General features: G+C 43.6%; 1 long non-coding RNA gene across 3 annotated transcripts in view; it reads left to right on the forward strand.

Annotated features, from left to right (window-relative positions):
• LOC144370342 (uncharacterized) overlaps nt 1-3,418 on the forward strand; it is a 115,655-nt gene extending 112,237 nt beyond the window's left edge. For all 3 annotated transcript variants that reach the window (XR_013430335.1, XR_013430334.1, XR_013430333.1), the window contains one exon: nt 2,839-3,418. This is a non-coding gene — a long non-coding RNA (uncharacterized LOC144370342). The remainder of the gene's footprint in view (nt 1-2,838) is intronic.
• The last annotated feature ends 18,897 nt before the right edge of the window (nt 3,419-22,315 follow it).

The raw sequence follows: 22,315 nt of genomic DNA on the forward strand, positions 1-22,315 counted from the left end.
TGTTCTATTTTCAGTTGTCCAACCCTGTCCCCTTGCCAAACACAGCTTTATAGAATGCTTCAAAATTTCTAAGGGATTTAAGTGCATTAAGTCCATTTCTAGTCAAGAGATAATCAATAACTTTCACATATTCACAAATTAATTTTCTATTTAAAAGCTTTTTATGAAGGTAAAAAGCATAGAAATAAGTAATGACAAATTGAAAGTATTATCAAAGCATTTTGAGGTTTGTAGTAAAATCCCTGGATTTTTTATTGTGAAAGAGCAAGGGTCTCCTTCAGGAACTGGCTTTTCCCCATTTGTGTATTTCTCACATTAAGCAATCTGTAACAACCGATATTCACTTGTTTCCTCAAAGAGGATTCTATAAAACCTGGACCTAAGGGTTAGAGCTATGTGCTGTCTCAGTTTCCCAGAAACACCTTGCACTGTTGGCAAGACTCCTTTGCTTGATTATCTTTGCACAGAGTCTGAATTCTTCCTGCAGGAGCAAAATCATTCATGTGGGGACAGAGAAATAGTCTTTCTTTTATGAATCAGCTGCTTGTGCTGAAGAAGACTGAAAATGAACAAAGATATAATCTAATGTTAGACAGTAATAAGTCCTATAAAAATAGTTAACCAAGGTATGAACAAAGAGAGAGACAGGGCATTTGATAAGGTGGTCAGTGCCATTACTGAGAACTCAGGTGACATTTGTCACAAGACCTAAAAAGATTGAGGGAGAAGTCCATTTCTGAAGTAAGATCAGTCTGAATGCAAGCCATAGAAAATGTTAATTCTCTGAGGACAGAAGTAACTTGACTTATTTGCAGTTGAGGAAACAGCAAGACAAAGTTTGCTGGAGCCAAATAAATGGTGGAGATTAAGAAACATGGGGTGCTAATAGTTCCAGGACAGCTCATAAAGTATCATGAGAAGACCACGATAGGTTATCACCCTGCGTTACAAGAGTGCACTAAGCTATTGGGAGGTGGTCAGTAGGAGAGTCTTATTCAAAGGGGCTCATTCCTAATACAATGGGGATGTTGCCTGGAAGCAGGTAGCCCAGTGGGGAAAGATGTGCTGGAGGCTTTCCCTAGGATACTCACCATGAGGGAAGAATGATGTTTCCTAAGCACAGAATATTTAATTTCTTTAAAAAATTCCTGAAAAGCACTGTTTTCCTATGCAAGAAGTTTAAAATGTTTAAAATTCTTCATTCATATCAAAAAGTGGTGAGAAATAAAGCTGTGGGACTCAATATGCCATCCTAATATAATCTGGGAATTTAACCCAAGAGTTGAAACAAAACAATCACAAGGATTTAGGTTGTCACTAATTCTATGTGACAACTTAGGTACCAGAGGCTTGATTCTTTGATCTCTATCATGAATTCTAGAGTTTGAAAATAAAACCTTTCCTCTCAAAGACATTTTCACTTACATGCAATTTGGCCTCTAACAGGGTCTTTCCAGTAGCTTCCATAGCAACTTTCAGGGATTAGACATGGAATGAAGCCTCTTTTCCATCCCCAGATTCCGTGATATATTAGTTTAACATGGTTTATTGACTACCTCCTATATGAAAGGATTTTGAAATATTTTTCAAACCAATGTATATAAACCTCCAAAATTTGGGAAGCACATTTGGAGGCTGGCCAATAATATGTTGTCCTGACAGTATTAAGAGTGGAGTATTTTCTTCTGTTGGGAAAAGTGTAAATAGGGAAAAGGCAAGATAAAGTACATGTGGCAAAATGTGAAAAGTCTGTGACTCCTCCTAGAAATTCCAAATAACTCTCATGGAGAGACAGGAAATAAAGTTCATCCAGGAAGTTTCAGTGGTCTTCCCTCCCCTACTAGGAAGAAAAGTTTGGCATTCATTTTCAAATACACTGACTTCAATAATTCACATGTATAGATGAATCTTCCAACTATTATAATACAGACTTGTCTCCCTCATTAATGATATATTAAAATCTTTAAAAGCTGTTGCTCAACAAGATTGGTTCAATAAGATTGGTTATATCAATTAGGAAAGGCCTTATAAAAATTCTCTTAACAGTCTGATGGAATTCTAAAGTTTGAAAATCCTGCAGAATGAAAAGAAAACATCTAAAATGACTATAAAGCATAAATCACAGTGGATTGGAACTGATGTAAGAAAGAGTGCATGTTGTGTTTACATAGAAAGCAGAATTGGGCTTTACAGGAGGAAATGTGACCAGACCAGAAACAGGGCAGCAATGAAGTTATGTAAGTTGTCAAGAGTTTGATAGCACCATGACTTTGACCATGAAACTGTTCCATGATGTGTGCCCTCATGAGAACGCTGAGGTTCCTGTTTCCATGATTTTGTACTCTATGCTTTGCTTTGCTTCACATTCTCTATATTGAAGAACCTGGAGTAGAGCAGCTTTCTATTTCTCAAAAACATTCCATTTCATCTCAATAGGAGGAAGACCTTTCTAACATGTGGGACATGAGTAGTCACATTGGGTCTGGCCTAGTGATCCTCAGGTGGGGTGTTTGTCATCAAATACAGCAGTTGTCCTTGGCGAGGATCAGTACCAAGCAGCAGAGAACTCAGCCCATCACAGGTTGAAAGCAGAGCACTGCAGCACCAAGGGAATGAGGTTCTTGCTCAGCTAACGATTGTTGAATTAAGCTAAGGCTTGTTGAATATTTGTTGATACTTGCCCTCAACTAGCTTTGAACTAAGAATAAATATACCTGAGCAGCTATCTCTGACAGAGGGCAAGATGGAAGCACCCAGTAGAGAATATTATGAACAAAATATTCTTTTCCCTGGAAGTGTCTTTCTTACTCTGATTTTTCTACTCCTTCTCATTTGCAGGCTCCACCTCCTTTGCCACAGAAATGAACTCACCACCTGGACTGGCCCATCAGGGAACTCAAACTTCCCCAAAGTAACAAAGGTTTCAAGGTGGAGACATGCTCTATATGGAGACCACCCAAGTTCTGCAGTGGCTGACTGCTGTGAAAGAGAATCTCTCTGCATCTGAGATCAAGAACTAAACAAGCCAGATATATGTGCCACCCTGTGTGGCTTCTGTGCATGGGAACAAGAGGACACAACATGGCTGCATTTTCCTCTCATGGTGGTGCTAGTCACCTACTAGACTGTTGAGAGCCACAGTTTAGTCAGAATGATGCCTGGCATTTTTGCCAGAGGGAATGGTTAAATGGTGACCCTGCTCCAGGATTAGGGTGGCTCTGTGATTAGGACAAATCCTGCTGGGATTAGGGTGGATCCTTCTGCCTTTCAAGCCTGCTACTTTGGAGTCCCTGTTGAGTTCTCCCAGGGTTCTGGGAGAATTGGCACATGGAGCTCAGTGGAGGCAGTGTGTTCCTGGGAAGTGTGGGTAGAGTGCTGGTGAGAGTTTGGGAATAAAGGTTGCTGTTTGAACCTACAAGGCTGTGTGGCAGCTCGGTTATTTTGTGCCCAGCCATACTGCGGCACCAGACTACTGTTAGAAAGGCCAGGCAATCTCTCAATCTCAGCTGCTTCCTTGTTGTCCAATAAATAAAGGCTATCCCTGCTCAGAGAATGGAGGGTGGGTTTGGAGTTTTCACTCTGATCCAACCCTTCGAACAGTCTCCATTTCCACAGCCAAGAAGGTGACTGAACATTCTACAGCCAGACTGGATTTCCACACAACCTTGTTCTGACTTTTGTACTATCACACTGATGCACGATTTAGTTCCATGTCACAAAGTTGGATAACATGTACCATTAAGCATTAATTTTGAAAGACAAAACATGTCAGTTGGGCAAGGCTTTCCTACAATGCCATTGGTAGGCCAGATGTTCTCTTACCTGATGGAATACACCCACCACTTAGAATCTCTCTCCCAATTCCTAAAATTGAGTACTCTCATAAGAAAACATTTCTTCTTAACTTTTTTAAGCAGACAAAAATATTTCAATTGTTAACTAGTCATAGGAATTCTTCTGGTTTATCCCTCATAATTATTTTAAATTTCTACAACAAGTGCTTCTGTCAACTCAGTGACAGTGCCATCATTGCTTTTAAACCAGATCACCCTGTAGATGAATGGGCTACACCTTCAAGTTGCAGATGCAGAAAGTAGACTGAGGACATGAAAACTGCAGGTACTGAATAAACCCAAATGTCCTCAGAGGTCAACTAGCAGTCACTGCTCATTTGAGATTAAGAGCTGTCGTGCATTGCAGATTCATGCTACACACCCTGCCAACTCCGCAATGGAGGAGTCAAAGTTTCTAGCACCCATGATCCTGGGCAAACTCTGTACAAGACAGCCAGAGTTGGGTGCTATTGTATGTTACAGGGAGAACAGCACAGATCATCAGACTGAGCAGCACAATTTCATGGGCCTCATTTTCCTGCACAGAGGTGGTCGACCATCTTTCACTTTTACTGTGTCATATGTTAGGAACTAACAAACAGAGAAGACAATCACAGGGATCTTTGGACAATGACAAGAGTTGAAGGTGCTCATGGAATGGTTTTATTTTGCATTACTACTAGTCCACATCTGCAATTACATTTTTCACTTTCGGACAGCTTCTCAATGTGTTAGGGATGATGTTCAGATAAAGTTGTACCCTACTGCTTTTTATTGGCATGAACCTCTGTTATAGGTTTACGACTCTATTTAGCTCAACTGTCTGGTATCAAAGTTCCTCAGGCACATTCCCACAGTGCAAACATCACACCACCCAACACTCATGACTTTTTATTGCTACTCTATTTTCTTCCAGTAACATATGCTTCTCCCAGAAGGTGGTGATCAAATGTACTTAGAGTTCTGTGGACTTGCACACAGGTCAAGCCTTCATTATCCACTAAAGAAATAATTGAATAATTCATATGGACTTTCTTCATTGAATTTAACTGACCTCATCATGTTCTACTCAGGAGTAGGGACAATTACTATTAGTTTACACACTGAGCCAAGACCTCATATGAGTTTTAGAAAAAAGTATCCACAGACAAATTGGAAAATTTAAATAGGATTTAGTAAAACATTTCTCTACAAGAAAAAAATGACTGGATATTAATGAAGCATTTGAAACCAAAAGAAGTGAATAATTTCTGACAGACTATACCAGGAAGAATAGTCACACTGCTGCATTGTTTTATGCATTGTCAAGACTCTACTTTTTTTTGCAAGAAAGTTTTGAGGTGAAAAGATAGAGTTATAGGAGCTTTAATGCATGCATAGGATTAAACAAGAGACAAGTGTAGGCTGGTAGGTATTGGCTAGAAGAAGTAGTTCTATGTGAATGTGCCGAGGGGTTTCCATTTTGTGCCTGGTGAGTTGCCGGCTCTGTGCTTCCAAGTGGCCATGCCTGAGCTGCTTTCTTAAACAACATTCTTCTGACAGGACGTTTGGCCTCATATTGTGCCCAGAGTTAGGAACACAACTGACTGTGAATTACCTTTGAATCGAAGAAAGATAAATTTTTCCTCCTCTAATTATTCTAGTCATCTCTTTCATACAGACAAAAAAAAAGCCACCTAGAATAGAAATAGGTGTCAACAGGTGAGTTGTTTGCAGTGACTTGCCTGAATATTTGGTTCAGAAAGTTGTGGGGACTTTGATAATTGGGATAATACTTTAAATAATTTGGAGATGTAATCTGGAAAAGCTCTGAACATTGTTAGTGAACTTATCATGTGATTCTGGTAGAAGCTCTAAAGAACAAAATGCTGATAGGATTGTTGCTAGGAAACACTGTGCTCATGAGTTTGCACAGGAGGAGGATTCTGCTGGAAAAGTTAGTAGAAGATATTTATGTTACATTCTGGCAAAGATATTGTCTACTTTATGCATATTTCCTATTACATTCCTGTGGCTAAATTTAGAGGTGATATACTCATTACTCTGATGGAGTAAATGTCAAGGAAGCACAGCATTCAAGCAGTGATATGGATGTTTCTAGCAGCTTTTATTCATGTTTACTGGGAGAAGGTGGAGCACAAGGAAGAGTGTAAGCTTGCATTTTGGTCAGAAAAGCGGGAGTGATTCTGAGCCTCAAGAATTGTGGTTGTTAATGCATTACAATCACCAAAGAGATTCTAAAAAATTACACAGACACAGTAGAGAAGTAGCTTAAGGTCATTTCAGGAATTGGCCAGATTCACAAATCATGTTCACAAGATATGAATACACAAATTCTACTGAGAAGAGAAACTACTAGGAAGTTTGTTCTCCATGCTCACTCAGCCACACAAAACTTGCCCCTTCCATGGTCCTCAGAGGCTTGGCTACTGCTTGAGATGGGGGCAGACAGTGGCTTCCAGCATGTGGTGCTGGTTCTGCAGAAATGCAGGATCCTGGAGTTAGATGGTCATAAAGGCTTCCACAAGATTGCAAAGGTCGGCCTGGAAGGTAAAGTGTAACAAAGTGAGAATTCATGTAAGTAGGCCCTGAGAGGGTCGTGTGTGTAGTTGTAGAAGTAAGTTGAAGCTTCAGTAGTGACCCCTGGGACTAAGAGATGCTGGCAATGTGGACTATATGTCAGGAGATTTCTGGCTAAGGATACAGTTAGCCTATGTGAGAGGACAGGGGTCAGGGCTGCCCAAGTCCTTTGGAGCCCACTGTCCACAACATGTGCCCAGATGCTGAGCATGGGGAAAGAGGACTTGTTAGCCCAACTACATTTAGGTTTTGATCATAGCCAGCTTTACTTTCTGTGTGCCTATTTCTCCCTTTGGAATAGAAATACCTACTCTGTGCCACTGTACCTTAGTTATACATGAGTTGATTTTGATTCCTACAAGGTCTGAAAACCAAAAGTCTAATTTGAGTCCCAGAAGAGACTCTGAACTTGCAGTTTGGGGCAATGCTAAAACTATTTAGATTTGGGCATCTACTGAAAATATACTGCACACATTTTCCAGGGTGAGATGTTAATAGCTTTGGGGGATCATGGGTGGCATGTAAAATTTTGGAGTTCAGTGTACCTCAAAAGCTGAAGTGAGTCAATGTGAGAATAATCAGAGGTGAAATTATCACATTATGAGATTTGTGCCATAATCCATGAATAAATCCATTGGGTGGATTCATAATTTTGAAGAAGTGCTGCATTGGTTGGTAAATGGAGAATGTGCGTGTCTGGAAGAAGGAGGTCACTGTGGGAATGTCCTTGGAGATTATATTTTGTCACTTGGTCCTCCTTTCTTTCTGCTTCATAGAAGCCATGAGTTTAGAGGCTTCTTGCAAACTACCCTTCTTCCATGATAGTTTTTCTCACCTCATGACCAGAGCATTGGAGCTGGCTTCCCATAGGCTGAGACCTCTGAAACTCAAACTTTCTGCATCAACATGGGTCAGAGCAGAGCAGACAGCCTAACATAGACAAAGAGATCTCTGAGAAATGTTGTCCTCAGCAACAGCAAGTATATACTATCTATAACCATACAGCAAACTCAATGCAAAGTGGATCAAAGTCCACCCCAAGGAAATGTTAATGGAACAGAGGAAACAGCCCCCAACAGATTTGGAGATAGCCCATCCCAAAGAAGTGATAATGAAGTCCTTCCTGCCCAGATTACTTGTTTGTCCCACCTGTGTCCCAACCCTTCCCCCTACATTTTATCACCAAAATTATAAGAAGGGGAGACAACCGCACTTCCATGGATCCACCTCTTGGGTCCCCTTCTTCCTCTGGGAGAAATCTTTTCTGCTGTCCTTTAATAAACTTCTAATTTCTACTCTGACCTTGCCTCAGCATGCTACTTTGGTGTTATTCTTCAACATTGGGGAAGCAAGGACTCGTTACCAGTCAACAGCGGTAATATATTTGAGGTCCAATCTCGGAGATTCTTCTACACCGAGGTAAGCCCTCTCCACGCACCCCATGTCTATCTGATGTGTATCTTTCTCTTTCTTTCTGGATGGTGAGGTGGGCACCCGATGACTACTTAAATGCAATTAGTGCAGCCGCCACTCTTCAAGACTCGGGTAAGAGGTTTCCTGGCCTAGGCAGCTCTCAATCACCTGTTCAATACAGAGCAAGCATGTTGGGTTCTGCCAAAGCCACTTCCAACTTTTCTGTCTGGGCCCGCAAAGCAATTGGCGTCAGTACACAGTGTCCCAAATCCCGATCTGCCTCGATGGGTGGAGGTGGAGGAACGAGTTTGGAACAACTGAGGAATTCTGATCTGGGCTACACTCAGATGTATTCCTAAGGTTCCTTTCTTTTGAGCCCCCTCCCGACAGCCCTCAGGGGTATCTAAGGTGATCAGTAGATGAATGGCACTTAGGGAAAGCCCTGATTACATTTGCTTCCATATGGGCTATGCAACACTCCCAAATCTGCATCCATTCCCTCCTGGATGCTCCCCTTCCTTCAAAGGTCTGAAATGTTAGCAATTCAGGTTGTAGGACTGAGAGAAAGGCATGAGATAATTAGTAAAATCTGCCCAGGTTCCCTAAGGTTCATAGGTAACTTTCACTAGTCTGTTTTACCACCTCTATGTGTTCTCTTTAAGCTGCTAGAGAGGCATTTTTAGAATCAACTCCTTTGGAAATCACTCTGATAGAAAGCGCTACCTTACAACCAGTAGATATCCCTTAACCCTTAGGCAGTTCCTTTAGTCTACAGAGCAAAGGCAATAAAAGAGTGCATGATTCTCTTTTGCAATGCGTTTTTAGTGGCCGGGAGGATAAGCAGTAATGCCCTTAAGTCTGAATCCTCCCAGGGTCTCTGGAACAGGGCAAACTGAGACCCTAGCACTTTGCTAAAGGGGACCAGAAACCCCTTGGCAAAGCAAGGTGAGATACGGGTTTTCTGGATCATTTAGGAAGCTCAAGCTTAGGGAAACATCCCTAATGAGAATAGTTTTCTCTGGCACAGCATGGGCGTCTGAGTCCTGTTTTCTTCTCAGTCAGATAGGAGCTTCTCTCTCTCCAATACACCAGGTGCACCACTAGAAGTGTATTAAAAATTGGGATAGATTTGACCCTCAGATGCTCAAGAAAAACTGCCTCATTTTCTTGGCCTGGCCTCAATACAAACTCTCTGATGGTGAAACCTGGCCACCAGAGGGAAATATCAATTTTAATACAATTTTACAGTTTGATGAAATTTACAAAAAAAGGAAATGGTGTGAGGTGCTGTATGTTCAGATTTTCTTTGCTCTAAGGGAAAATCCTAAATTATGCCAACAGTGTAAAGTAGACTTACCTATGATGTCTGCCATGAAGAGAGAAAATCTTGGGGATTCACTGAGGAAAAAGAATCAGGAGGACCCACAAAATCTCCATCTTCTGGCCTCTCTGTGTCTGCCCCAACAGTCAAACCAAATATATTACCTCTCCAGGAGATGCCAGTAGGAGAATTTGGGCCAATCAAAGTACATAACCCTTCCCCCTTCAAGACCTAAGGCAGAAAAAAAATGACTACTGGAAAGTTAGGAGATATGCCAGATTGCCTGGGTTTGGACCTAACCAAAGGAGCTAATCCTATAAGTAAAAGGAGAGACTGAGGGACTCCCAGCAGCTGCCAAAGCCATTTTGCTTTGGGGAACCTCCTCATTCCTTCCATGCACTGTAAGGATTATTCCATCTCTGTCTACTTAAAAATTTTTTAAAAAAAGAGGGAAACTGAATGCAATAAAGTCGTCACACTGAGACCCTTGATTTTACACCTGTAGTTGCCCCTATGTGAATACATCTGGTCCACTCATGCGGAAATCTATGGTGCCACTGATGTAGAAGTCATAATTAAATGGGAGTTAAAAACCTGGAGAGATTTTTCTCTTATCTGCTCTGTCTGTTTTAAAGGTTATTATAGATTGTTTCTTGGGGATGATCTTGGCTAAATGTGTATCTAAAAGATGATTTTTCATTGTAACAATCTAATATCTAAATGAGTTTGAAGCATTGCATAATCTTGCAGTTAAAAGTTGGGTTTAGGTAATTGTTTAGTTTGTGATTTCAGATAGTTCATGCTAAATACTTAGGATGGAAAATTAAAGAACTCCACTTTCAAGTTGGCAAGTAACTCCCAATCATTTAGTTTTATTTTTTTTTTCATCAGTTTTTGAACAGGGTAGCCTGAGAAAATTTCACTAGGTGTACCAGTGCATTAACTTGGGCAAGGATAGTAAATTATGATGTGGTATCTGTTCTCCTCAGTGTGTAGGATTTAGAAAAAAAAAAGTGTTGAATTGGAACGTTGGTCTGGCTTATTAAAATGACATTAAATAGCAACAGTCTTGGAAATTTTTAAAGCTTAATTTTGGATATACATGGTAGCGTGTGGTTCTCTTTTGAAATTTTTTTCAGGAGATTTAATGTAACTTAATACTACTTTAGAAACTTCAGAACAAAAGATATGGCTCAATTATCCTAAAGAAATTTCTTTTGATGGTAGAGATCCTATTTTCAGTTTTGTGTGAGCAGGTTTTTCTAGTGTAGGAAAATGTGAAGTTATAAAATTTTGAGAATTGTATCTTAAACTTGTATCATAATTTTCAACATCCAAACCTGAAAATTGTGACTTAAGGTTAAAATGCCTTAGGTATAAGGTTTCTCTTCAGAATTCCAGTTTTTCTTGCTCCTCCCAGACCTCAGGCAGGATTTAAGTTTAAATGGAAATAGAAGAAGCCTGGAGCTCAATAGGAGACAGATCTGAGGCCCAAGGGAAAAAAAAGAGTAAAAGTGTCTTTTTATGGGAACTCAAACTAGTCCAAACCAAAAAGTAAATGGTATGGCATTTATTAATTACTGGCCGGTCATTTTTTTCTAGGACTTTTGCCTTTTCTTAGATTCTGTATTTTTTTTTTTTGAGCTCATGATTTTGATCCTACAGACAAGTTAATGTTTTTCTGATAAGTTCTATTTTTGATCAACTGGAGATTTTTTTAAACATTGCAATGAGATTTCACCTGATAAAAAGCTACAAGGCCTTTACTATTGTGTTATGTGTTACACTTGTGTTACGTGTTGTGTGCCGGTATGTCTGTGTGTGTGTATGTCCATATATCATGCAGTGATATGACAATAGATAGATATATGAGGAGCGCTCATGAAAAATTTAAAAAATGGATCCAAATATCTTTGATTCACATGATTCAAATTTAAATGAGGTAAACAGATAAAAGTAAAGACATCTTTAAAGTTAAGCTTATAAGTTTTTCTAGGTATTCAAAAAAGGCCCTAATAAAATGTTGATGTCTATGAAATAATCTGCCTAAATTCAAAAATTTACAAGTATTGTTTCAAAATGTGAACAGAATGAGGTTAACAGGTGAAAAGAGAAACTAGAAGGTTCTAGGTATGGATTTAATAGAGGGAAAATATGTTTCTGGATAAAAGTCTATATAATTAAGTAATTAAGAGGGTTTAAGTAAGTGATATAAAGAAGATTTGTGTAAGTTGGTTATAAGTGTAAGTTTTTGAGCAAGAAATCTTAAAGAAATTAAACAGCTGGTTAAACACATACTGTTGTTTTAGAAAATTGTGCTATGTTATTTCTTTAAAAGCTAAACTTGGTTAATGTAAAAGCATCAATGTAGTTGTGGTGCTATTAATGTGTTCATATCTTCCATGTATACAAGTCTGTAAGGTAGAAGCTTTAGAAAGAGCATTTTATCAAGCTGATGTCCTAAAGTTGTATGGTAATTTTAGGCTTAAAAGAAAAACATGTTGGAGATTTATTTATATCATTTGTGTTCTATAACTGGACTTATTATCAATAAGATATGTAAATTTCTATGTTACTTTTTATACTAAGATACAATTTAAATTATTTTTAAGTTAATGAGAGCCTAATCTGTGTAAAGATTTTATTGTAAAACACAAAAGTACTTTGCTACTTTTTTATAAAAGGTCAAAAGCTTTCAGCTTTTCTTTAATTCATGTTTTAGTTGTGATATTATATTGTGTTAGCTAATATTCATGTAAACTTAAACAATTTATGTAGGCTTTATAAAATGATGTTTAAAAAGCAAAGATCAATTTCAGAACTATAGTACTTAAGATTTATGAAGAGCCCTGCCTTACCTGAGATAAGACTCTGTGTCCCATCTTACAATTATGAAAGAAGTAGGCCAGATTTCAGTACATTTAAAGTTCTGTCCAAAAATTGATTTTTGTCAAGATTACTAGGATCTCAAACAGGGGATTATAATGTATAATTCTGCCAAAAATCGAGGTAGCTATTGCTTGAACTAAATGTTTTTACTCTTGTTAATTTTATTTTGTAGTTTTCTTATAAATGGTCTAAAGATTCCCTGTTAGTGTTTTGCAGAGGTACTGATTTAAGAACACACAACCTGGGTTAATTTAAGATAAGGAGTTATCACCTACGGGATACAGAGATAGACATTAAAGCCCAGTACTCTTAATATAAGGCTGTTGAAACTTATTTGCTGGATGTTTAAGATTAAGTTTTAAAATTAAATTTAAATTAAAAGGGCCAAGAAAACCAATATTTGGCTCTTGCCTTCTGAGTCAGTCTGAATCCAGGAAACAGGGGACGTCTCCAAAGAGCTTTGCAACTCTGGGCCACATAACCTCCTACTCAGGGAAATTAATGAGACCAATGGAGGACAGAAAGCCAATCAGTGCATTTGCTGTGAAGAGGAGGGTCATCAGAAAAGGGAGACATCCCTGATGCTTCCAAGGGAAGCCACATGGTCAAGCAAGGCCTGGACCCATCTTAGGGCAAACAGCACTACTGCTGTAAAGTTCCCCCAGGACTCCCAGGGAAACTCAGCTGACTGTTAACAATATATAGAAACAAGTCAGTTTGACTACTTCATCTTAAACACCTAGCAAAGACAGTTAAAGCCAAAACACAGCTGTTCCTGGGCATTTTAAATGATAATAATAGTTAAATGTAACTTCCAAGAATAAGTAAACTGGAGGCTGCAAAAGAGATTCTCAGACAGAAATGCCTGATAACTATTAAAAGGAACTGCCAGAGGAGTTTTTAGTTTGAGGCCTACAGATATTCCTAACCTACACGGTAGGCTTCGTGTTTGCTAGTATGGTTATCAAGCCCTAAGTAACGGAATTAAAGATCTCTCTATTAGACACAGAGGTCATACTAATAAAAGAATTTTGCAAAATCAGATGACATTAAATTATTAAACTCTATCTTAAGGAAAAGGACATATGTAACCCTAAAAGTTAAATGTTGTGTTTACATTCCTGACAATTCTGGTAATGTGACAAATATCCTTAAACATTTACATGCTCAGATAGAAGCCATGTCCTCAGCAATTTTGTCATGGAAACAATATCTTAGCTCCTGGTTCTCTGGTACTTCCTGGTGGAAAACATTGTTAGTCTCTGTCTTTGTCATCATACTCATTTGCATATTCCTGTGCTGTGACATTTATTGCTGCATCAATCTGGTTCCAGTACTAATGAATTCTTGTTTCTCCTATAGACCACCCATCACTCAAATGGCCTTCCAGTCTATTACTTCTCAATCAGACTTCTATCATGGACCACTCGATAGACCCTATTTTTAAAGGGGGACTCCAAATTGCTTGCCCCACATTGTCCCTTTTCAGCCTGAAGAAGCCATAAAGATTTTCGCCCCTCTTCCTTACAGTAGTAAGGAGTTCCCAAAATTAGAGGGGGGAATGAAGCCATATTTAAAATTAGGTAGTCAGTGTAGTTAGGTAAATCGGGTCTAATATCGAGTGAAATCTAAAATGGAGGCCATGCCGAGAATGATTCTGGGGAAACACAGGACAACTCATGGAATGTTAATGAAGTCCCGGAAAGGCCCTAGGCCAAAGTCCACCCCATAAGAGCCCCAACAGATTTGAAGATAGCCCATCCCAAAGAAGTGATAATGAAGTCTTTCCTGCCCAGATTACTTGTTTGGCCCACCTGTGTCCCAACTTTTCCCCCTTACATTCCATCACCAAAACTATAAAAAGGGGAAACAACCGCACTTCCATGGATTCCATCTCTTGGGTACCCTTCTTTCTCTGGGAGAAGTCTTTTCTGCTGTCCTGTAATAAACTTCTAATTTCTACTCTGACCTTGCCTCGGCGTGCACTCTTGTGTTATTCTTCAACATTGGGGAAGCAAGGACTCGTCACCGGTCAACAGCGGTAACAATGGCACCATCTCATTGCTCTGGGGCTGGGAATGGGGCTGGGGGAAGAAGGCCCACTCCCTGAAACCATGGGAAGGATATTGCCAGACCTGCTCCAGCTTCTTGAGGCTGAAGCTATCATATATCCTGTGGGGTCAGATCCTGAGCCTGGTCTTTGCATGACCACTGCACTCTGTGCATGCCTGTATCCAGTTTCACTTCTGTGGGGACAGCAGCCATGTAAGCAGGAGCCAGCCAATGGCCTCCTTTCAGCTTGACCTCCCCTGCTAGAGGCTCAGATGAGGCCACCTTCACAGGGCTCCAAGTTAGGACTCCATGGTCCTTTCTGGGAGACAAATTCGACCCGTAACAGCAGGATGTGTAGAGCACACAGACCCAGCTGGAGTTCAGTGAGGCCCGGTCCTGGTCAGGAGACAGGAAGGTCCCGTCCCACAGCCTGGGAGGAAGAAGGCCCAGATGAAGAGGCGCTGGACTGGCAGACCTGCCCAGGCCTTCCGTCACTCCGCCACTCATTTTCTACTTACATCCACTTATTTATGAAAATGGTTTCTCCCTCTCCTTTCCTTGGCTTTATCTTGTTCTTTTCCTAATTTTTCAAGGAGGACATCTCAGTCATTAATTTTACCATTTTTCCCCTTCTCAGAAACTGTCACTCTGAAGGTATCAATTTTCTCTCAAGTGCTACTTTAACAGCATCACATGCACTTTGATAAGTAGCATTTTCATTACATTTTTTTTAGAGAGGAGAGAGAGAGAGAGAGAGAGAGAGAGAGAGAGAGAAAGAGAGAGAGAGAGAGAGAGAGAGAGAGAGAGAGAGAGAGAGAGAGAGAAAGAATTTTTTAATATTTATTTTTTAGTTCTCGGCAGACACAACATCTTTGTTGGTATGTGATGCTGAGGATCAAACCCGGGCCGCATGCATGCCAGGCGAGCGCGCTACCGCTTGAGCCACATACCCAGCCCTACATTTTTAGTTTCAAATATGTTCTCTTTCCCATTTGCATATCTCCATTTGCCCACAAATAATTTGGAAATGAATTTTTATCGAGTTACAGTCAGAGAACATGATCTGTACTTTATTGATTTTTTTAGTACTCCTGAGACTTTTGGGGGACTTGGAAGGTGGTCAAGTTTGCAGGTGTCGCTTGTGCTCAGGGCACTCTCCCAAGCCACAAGGGAGGTCCTGCCCATGCCTCCTGGTACAGCAGGCTCACAACGCTCGGGGTCTTCTGCATCAGAGGCTGTGAGCTTCTTCTGCAAGGAGTCAATGACACCCCTGGTGATTTACTTTGCAGGCCGTGTGACCTGTTAGGAAGATTCTGCTCTCCAGTGCCCCTTGAGGGCTTCCATAGCCATGGTGAACTAGCCGGTGTGGCTGAGTCCAGCAGAGCTGTTTAAAGCGGCAGAGTGTGTGTACTGGGCCTTCCGTCAGCTCTGTGAGTCACCTGGTGGCATGGGGCAGTTGGCCATGATGGGTTCATGGCGTCTTGAGGTGCCATTTGGATCTGCTGTGTCTACCTCAAGGGTACCTAGCATTAGGGGGCCCAGCACTAGGGGGTATTGCTCAGTGCTGCTGCTCTGTCCTCCAGGGCCAGCAGTGCCATTGTGCTAAACCACCCTCTTGGCTCACAGTGGTGTCTGTGCCAGAGGCTGCTCTGTGCGGTGTGGGTGGTTCGTGCTGCAGAACCTGAACTTTCAGTTTGGTTTTGTCCTGGTGGAGATGCACTCTCCCCCTGCTGCCTGAGTGGCCACATCCCAGGTCCCCCAGTACTCCTGGACAGCACAAAGGGCACACCTGCTTTGGGGGGGGGGACTCCCTTGTGTTTTACTCGAGATGGAGACCAACTGTGTCCACCAGAAGGCCCCATCCCTTTGCAGGTGTCTAGGGTGTGGAATCCAGGGTTCATGTCCCCCTTTCCATTCTTGTGGGCCATGTTGTTGTTTGTTTTCTTTTTCCTCACGTTGGTTTAACCAACTTGTCTTTATTTTCCTCCTTTTTGCTTACCATTTTGGATGTTGTTTGTAATGATCTTAATCCTTTTAGTTTTCCTCAGTTTTTTTCTCATATTTTAACTTGGCAAACCCCAGGTTGGAAACCACCTCCTCCTGCTCAGAGCACGGTGTGAGAGCCACAGCTTGGATCCCCGGACTCCTGGGCATTGGCGTCCATGTCTCCCTCACACCTGGCAGGATCTTCTGCTCTCACTTCTTTTCAGGGTTCCCAGGGACAGGGCTGTGCACCAACCCTGGCTCCTTCCCACTCTCCTCCAGGTCTGCAGAACTCCTGTGGGGAGCAAACTCGTGGTGAATGGCTCTTGCTACTCTTGGTTCAAAATGCCAAAGCCAGCACTGCTCCTTCTCATACTTGTCACTGGACCTCAGAGGGCAAAAGGCACAGAGCAGATGGGAACCCCTGGAAGAACCCAGGCCCCTGCCACTCCCTTCCCCTCTTTCTGTGTTCTTTTCTCATGAGTATTTTTTCCATGAAAATATTGCCTATTTTTTTCATTATTTTCTTTCACTGAATCACTTTCAAAAGTAAATTCTTAGCCATTCTCCTTGCAGAAATCCCCACCTCTTTTGTTTTTAGGTATCCATCATTGTTCCCCGGTGGAACAATAAAGGATAGGATGGATGGATGGATGGATGGATGGATGGATGGATGGATGGATGGATGGAAGGATGGATGGATGGATAGATGGATAGAATGATAAATGGATGGATTGGATGGATAGATGGATGGATGGATGGATAGATGTATGGATGGAAGGATATATGGATGGATGGATAGAAGGATAAATGGATGGATGGATGGATAGAAGGATAGATGGATGGATGAATGGATAAAAGAATGGATGGATGGATGGATGGATGGATGGATGGATGGATAGAAGGATAGATGTGTGGATGAATGGATAAAAGAATGGATGGATGGATGGATGGATGGATGGATGGATGGATGGATGGATAGGTTGGTTGGATAGATGTATGTATATATGTATGTATGTATAGGTTGTTGGATAGATATATGTATTAGTATGTATGTATGTATGTATGTATGTATGTATGGATGGATGGATGGATAGAAGGATAGGTGGATGTATGTATGGATGGGTGGATGGGTTTGTGGTTGGATGCATGGGTGGATAAAAGGATAGGTGGATAGATGGATGGATGGATGGATAAATGAATGGATGGATGGATGGATAAATGAATGGATGGATGGATGGATGGATGGATGGATGGATGGATGGATGGATGGATGAAGATGTATGGATGGATAGGTTGTTGGACAGATGTATGTATGTATGGATGCATGGATGGATAGAAGGATGGTTGGATGTATGTATGGATGGGTGAATGGGTTCATGGTTGGATGCATGGGTGGATAGAAGGATAGATGGATAGATGAATGGATGGATGGATGATGGATGCTTAAAAACAAGTGTGTTAAGGGCTTGTTGTGTGTTCCATGACTAGGAAAGCACATAGTGACCACTGTAGCAGGAGTGTGACCTCTAGATAGTACTGGACACTTAAGTCCAAAATCCTAGTCATCCTTCCTCTTCCAGCCTGCTCTGACACTATCTCTTTAACTGAGGAACAGGACCCCACCCTGCTCAAAGCTCAGGAGCGGTCACTGCCCTCCTTGCTTTCCTAAGCTTTGCTTTCTTTCCTTTCCGGTATTGGCCACTGGCTATCTCCTCAAATCTTGTGCAGTCCCTCAGCCCCTCCATGGACCTACGCCATTATTGCCTCTATTAAAAACCACCATGACCCTATCCCTGGCACTCTCTAACTCCATTTCATTTATTTTACTCTCTAGCAGGGTGTGTGTGTGTGTGTGTGTGTGTGTGTGTGTGTATGTCTGTGTCTGTGTGTTTCATTTAACATCCTTTATGTTGTACTTGTTTCTTTATTTCCTCTATCTCCACATTGGAAATTCAGTTGTTTGCTCTGTTGTCACCCAACTGCCAAAAATGAATGGATGAAGAGAAGGAAAGATGGGTGGATGATAGGTGGATGATGGGTGGATGATGGTGGATGATGGGTGGATGATGGATGGATGATGAAAAGATGATGGGTTGATGATGGGTGGATGATGGATGGATGGTGAATGTATGATGAATGGATTATGGGTGGATGACAGATGGAGAGATGAATGGGTGGGTATATGATGGGTGGATGATGGGTGGATGGAGGATGGATGAATAGATGGAGGATGGGTGGGTGAATGGATGAATGATGAATAAGTGGATAGATGGATGTGTGAATATGGAGTTTTTCACTATCCAGTGTCTTTTTCTCTGTTAGATCAAACTCTTATGATACATGAAAACCTGTAGCCTCCAGTCCAGCTCTGCTTTCCATAGTCTTTATTTTTAGACTTCTGCCTCATTGTGGAGGCCTCTTGCAGAATGATTTGCTGAGATCCCTATCCCTCCATGGTGTTCTCAGGAAATGTCAGGATTGAGGGAAATGGGAACAGGATCTTCCCTCCTGCCCACCTCAGAAAGCACAGCCTAAGTGAAAGGGCCAGTCCCAAGGTGTCTTCCCTATATCAGAACACAAGTCAGATCTAAGAAAGGAATCTAGGAGAGGGAGGACATTGGTCCTTCCTGGCCATACAGTTGATGTCACTCTTTTTCTAGGGTAAGGCATGCAAAAGCCATGAGTCATTTGCCTAAGCATAATCTTGTCTCCAGTTGCTGTGGTTGATGGGATTCCTCCCAGATCTAGCAAGAGTGTGGCCACTTGCTTATCCTCAGTGTGTCTGAGTCCCTGACCTTCCCTTCTCTGATGCCCTCACACACATTTCAGTGGGTGGAAGAGGAGTCACCAAATGCTGGTGCAGGATGATTTGGCTCAGGAGAGGCGAGAATGCCATTTTCACAGGGTGCTCTCCTGGCCCCCAGATCTCCAGGTCTGGACTCCAGCCCTCAGACTCTCTCATCCTTAGGGCACACACTGTGAAAGCCACATGTCCAGGATTCACTCAGTGTCAGTGGCCAGAGACCTTCCAGGGCCTTTTGTGGGGATGTGGTGGGCAGAGCATATACTGAGGACCTCATCCCCAAGGTGGGTTCCTTCAAGGCCCAAGTGCTCTCTCTGGGTAGATGGTAAGAGGAGTGGAGAGCTGCTTCCACCAAAAGTCAGATGTGGGCCCGGACCCAAGTGACTGCTAGGGGAGGGGGCCGCTGGAAGGGGATCACAGTGTGGATTCCTTCTAATGGGAGTAATGTCCTTATCAAACGGTCTTCAGAGAGTCAACGAGAAGGAGACTCTGTGTTCTGGAAGAGGGCTCTCCCAGTGTCCAGCCATCCTGGCACCCCAGTAAGACTTCCCGCCCCAGAGCTTCATCACTGTGAGAAACACACTCTGCTGTTCACAGGACAGTCCTGGATGGTAAAGCAAGTCCAATGGACTAAGATGATGATGTTGTTGTCCTCAGAACAGTTCTACCATTGGGCCACCACTGTCCCCAGATAAGAAGGAGACACCTGTGGGAGCCCAGGCTGGGAGCAGGCTCAGCACTCCTGGCCATTTGACTCAATTCTCAGGTCTTGCTGGAGTCCTCTACGTGAGGGGATTGATGAAGCCAGGCCTGCGGGACACTCGTTTTTAAGCAAAGGCCACAATCACCAATTGAAGCAGGGGCAGGGCTCAATAAATGCCACCTCCCCTTTCTCTCCTTTCCCGGGGTGTTCAACTGGGATCTGCCCTAGAGTCGATGGAAGGCCACATACATGTCCACGAGGCTCCAGGATGGATGTCCAGGCGCACGTGGCCCCTTCTTCTGTCTCAACAAGTGGCACAGCGTGAACAGCCCCACGCTGCTGTCCGGAAGCCCTGACAGCTGGCAGTGTGTGTGGACTCGATGCCAATCACCAGCTCACTGAGCCTTCTGCTCCTTTGAATCTGCAGGAAGGCAGCCCGCTCCGTGCCCCCAGGAGCAGGCAGGAGGAGAGGGGCCTGTTTGCTTTCAGGCCAGGAAACCTCACATTCAGCTCCCCAAATTAGACGTGATGGAGAACTGTGATATGACATTTTCCATTTGAACCTCACAGGAGAGATGGTGAGCCTGGAACTTTGAAGTGTGGGGATGAAATACACCTTAGAAATGCAAATGAGGGAAGGGAATTGATTTCAGGCTGCCTTTGCCCTGGCAGAGGGGCCTCTGCAGACAACTGTTCCTCCTGCCCCCTCCTCTGTTCAGCCCAGTGCTAATCTCTTTCCCCAGGGGGACTGTTACTACTTTGTGCTTTGTTGTACTGGGGGAGGACCCTGGCCTTGAAGGAGCAGACCCCTGGGCTCAGACCTCCACCCAAGCTGGGCATACCCCAGAGTGAGCAGTCCCCTTGACACAGGTGACAAGACTAGATGCTATAGCAACCCCTAAATAGCTAGAGACTCCTGGCAGGTGGGCAAATGGACCCCCATTCTGTCCTCACCCTGTATGTATGTCCTCCTCATGGGTTTGCCACTTCTTCCTGCAGTGGGTGGGACTGACCCCCACACTCTGGGCTCAGTCAGATGAATGGCTTTGGCCTTGGTCCTTGTAGCTGTGATCCTGGTCATGAGGACGCATCTGTGGGAACTGCCCGCAGCTCCCCTGCCTCTTCCTGACAGGCAGCCACCCAGGGCCAGGTCCCGGGGTAGGTAGACATGAGAGTGTGGAGCAGGACATGCCAAGGCCAGCAGCCCACAGACTGGGGACAGATTGTCACCTGTGCTGGATCCACTGTGATCACGGGGCTTGGGGGACTGGGCTCCAGGACTTTCATGATCACCCTCGTGGTGGTGTGGGAACCCGAGTAGCTTTGTGTGGCCTCCGCGTCCTGACCTTGGGCTTCTCTTGCCTCCACTAGGGCACATGACCCCTCCTCTAGAGCACATGACCTCTCTTAACTGCTTAATGCCCACAGACAGGGACAGTGGGGAGGGATGCTCACTACCCAGCTCCGGATCTTGGGAATCTGCACCCCAAGTCTTTTGCCCATGGGGAGGCGGTGGCTGGGGGAGGCAGCCACAGAACAGTCTGGAGCCCAGAGCCTTTGCCAAGCTCAGGATAGCGTTGAATACTTTTTAGCAGTGTCCACTTGAGCTGAGTGGCGGCTCCCAAGGATGGTGCATCCCCGTCCAGAGACGCATGGCCATGCCACCATGAGTCACACATGCTTCCAGGCAGCACTTGGCATGGACATAAGGGCCTGTGAACCTCTCAAATTTCGACCTCTCCCACTGACAGTGGAATCAGAACACCATGATGTGAACCCCACAGGACATGAGAGGCAGCAGCCCGTGGCCAAGCAAAGAAACCAACCCGCGTCTCCACAAATGACCAGGCAAAGCCAGGCTGGCCCAGGGCACATCAGATGACATGCTCTCCGAAGCCTGAGTCAGGAGACACAGGGCCAGAGTCAGGGCAGCGAGCACTGCCTGGGTGCCTGGAAAGGCCCTGCCAACGATGAGTCCCCAAGTGGACTGTGAGCAAGAGCCAGGAGGGGTGGCTCCCGCATGCTCCTGTGTATATGTCACATGTGGACTGGAGTTAAAACAAGAGGCACCCCTCTCCTGCTAGCCCTTCTCTCATGGCAAGTGTGAGCAGGGGGTCTCTGCATCCTAAGACCCAGAGGGGCGCTCTCACCTGAGGAGGGAGAGAGGGGCAGGTACACTGCTGGTCAGGGAGGAGCAGTTAGATCCTCCATCCTCGTTATTTGCAGGAGCCTCAGGCAGGAAGCTGACCTGTGCCTCCAAGCAAGTGGAGCAGCTCCCAGAACACTCCCAGAGGCCTGCTGTCTGGGATAGAAGGATGAGTCAGGACTGGCCACTGTGAGCTGAATGCTTCTTTCAGGGGGAGTCAGAGCCCTTGACCTTGGAGGCAGGGCCCAGGAGCACAAGCATCCTCAGGGAGCGTGTGGAGTCCTGAGATGGCTGGTGATTGAGGGGCCCTGGAAAGCCATAGCAGTGGAGTTCCCAAGTCACTAAGTGTCTCCTTTTTACAGCCACTTAATCTGAGAAGAGGCTGAACTTGGACCTGGGAGGAAGTCCTCACTGAAGTTACATGAGTTACATGGTGCAGTGCCTGCCGGGCTGTGCTGCAGTCGGGTGATAAGTCACAGTGTCCACAGCAGGGGCAGCGCCAGGACTGAGCGGGGGAGTCTGACTCTAATGGGCACTTCTGGGGACAGAGGCATCCTTTACCGCCTGCATGTTTAGAAGGTCCAGGGGA

Source organism: Ictidomys tridecemlineatus, chromosome 14 (assembly GCF_052094955.1).
Source record: "Ictidomys tridecemlineatus isolate mIctTri1 chromosome 14, mIctTri1.hap1, whole genome shotgun sequence".
Taxonomy (NCBI): Eukaryota; Metazoa; Chordata; class Mammalia; order Rodentia; family Sciuridae; genus Ictidomys; species Ictidomys tridecemlineatus.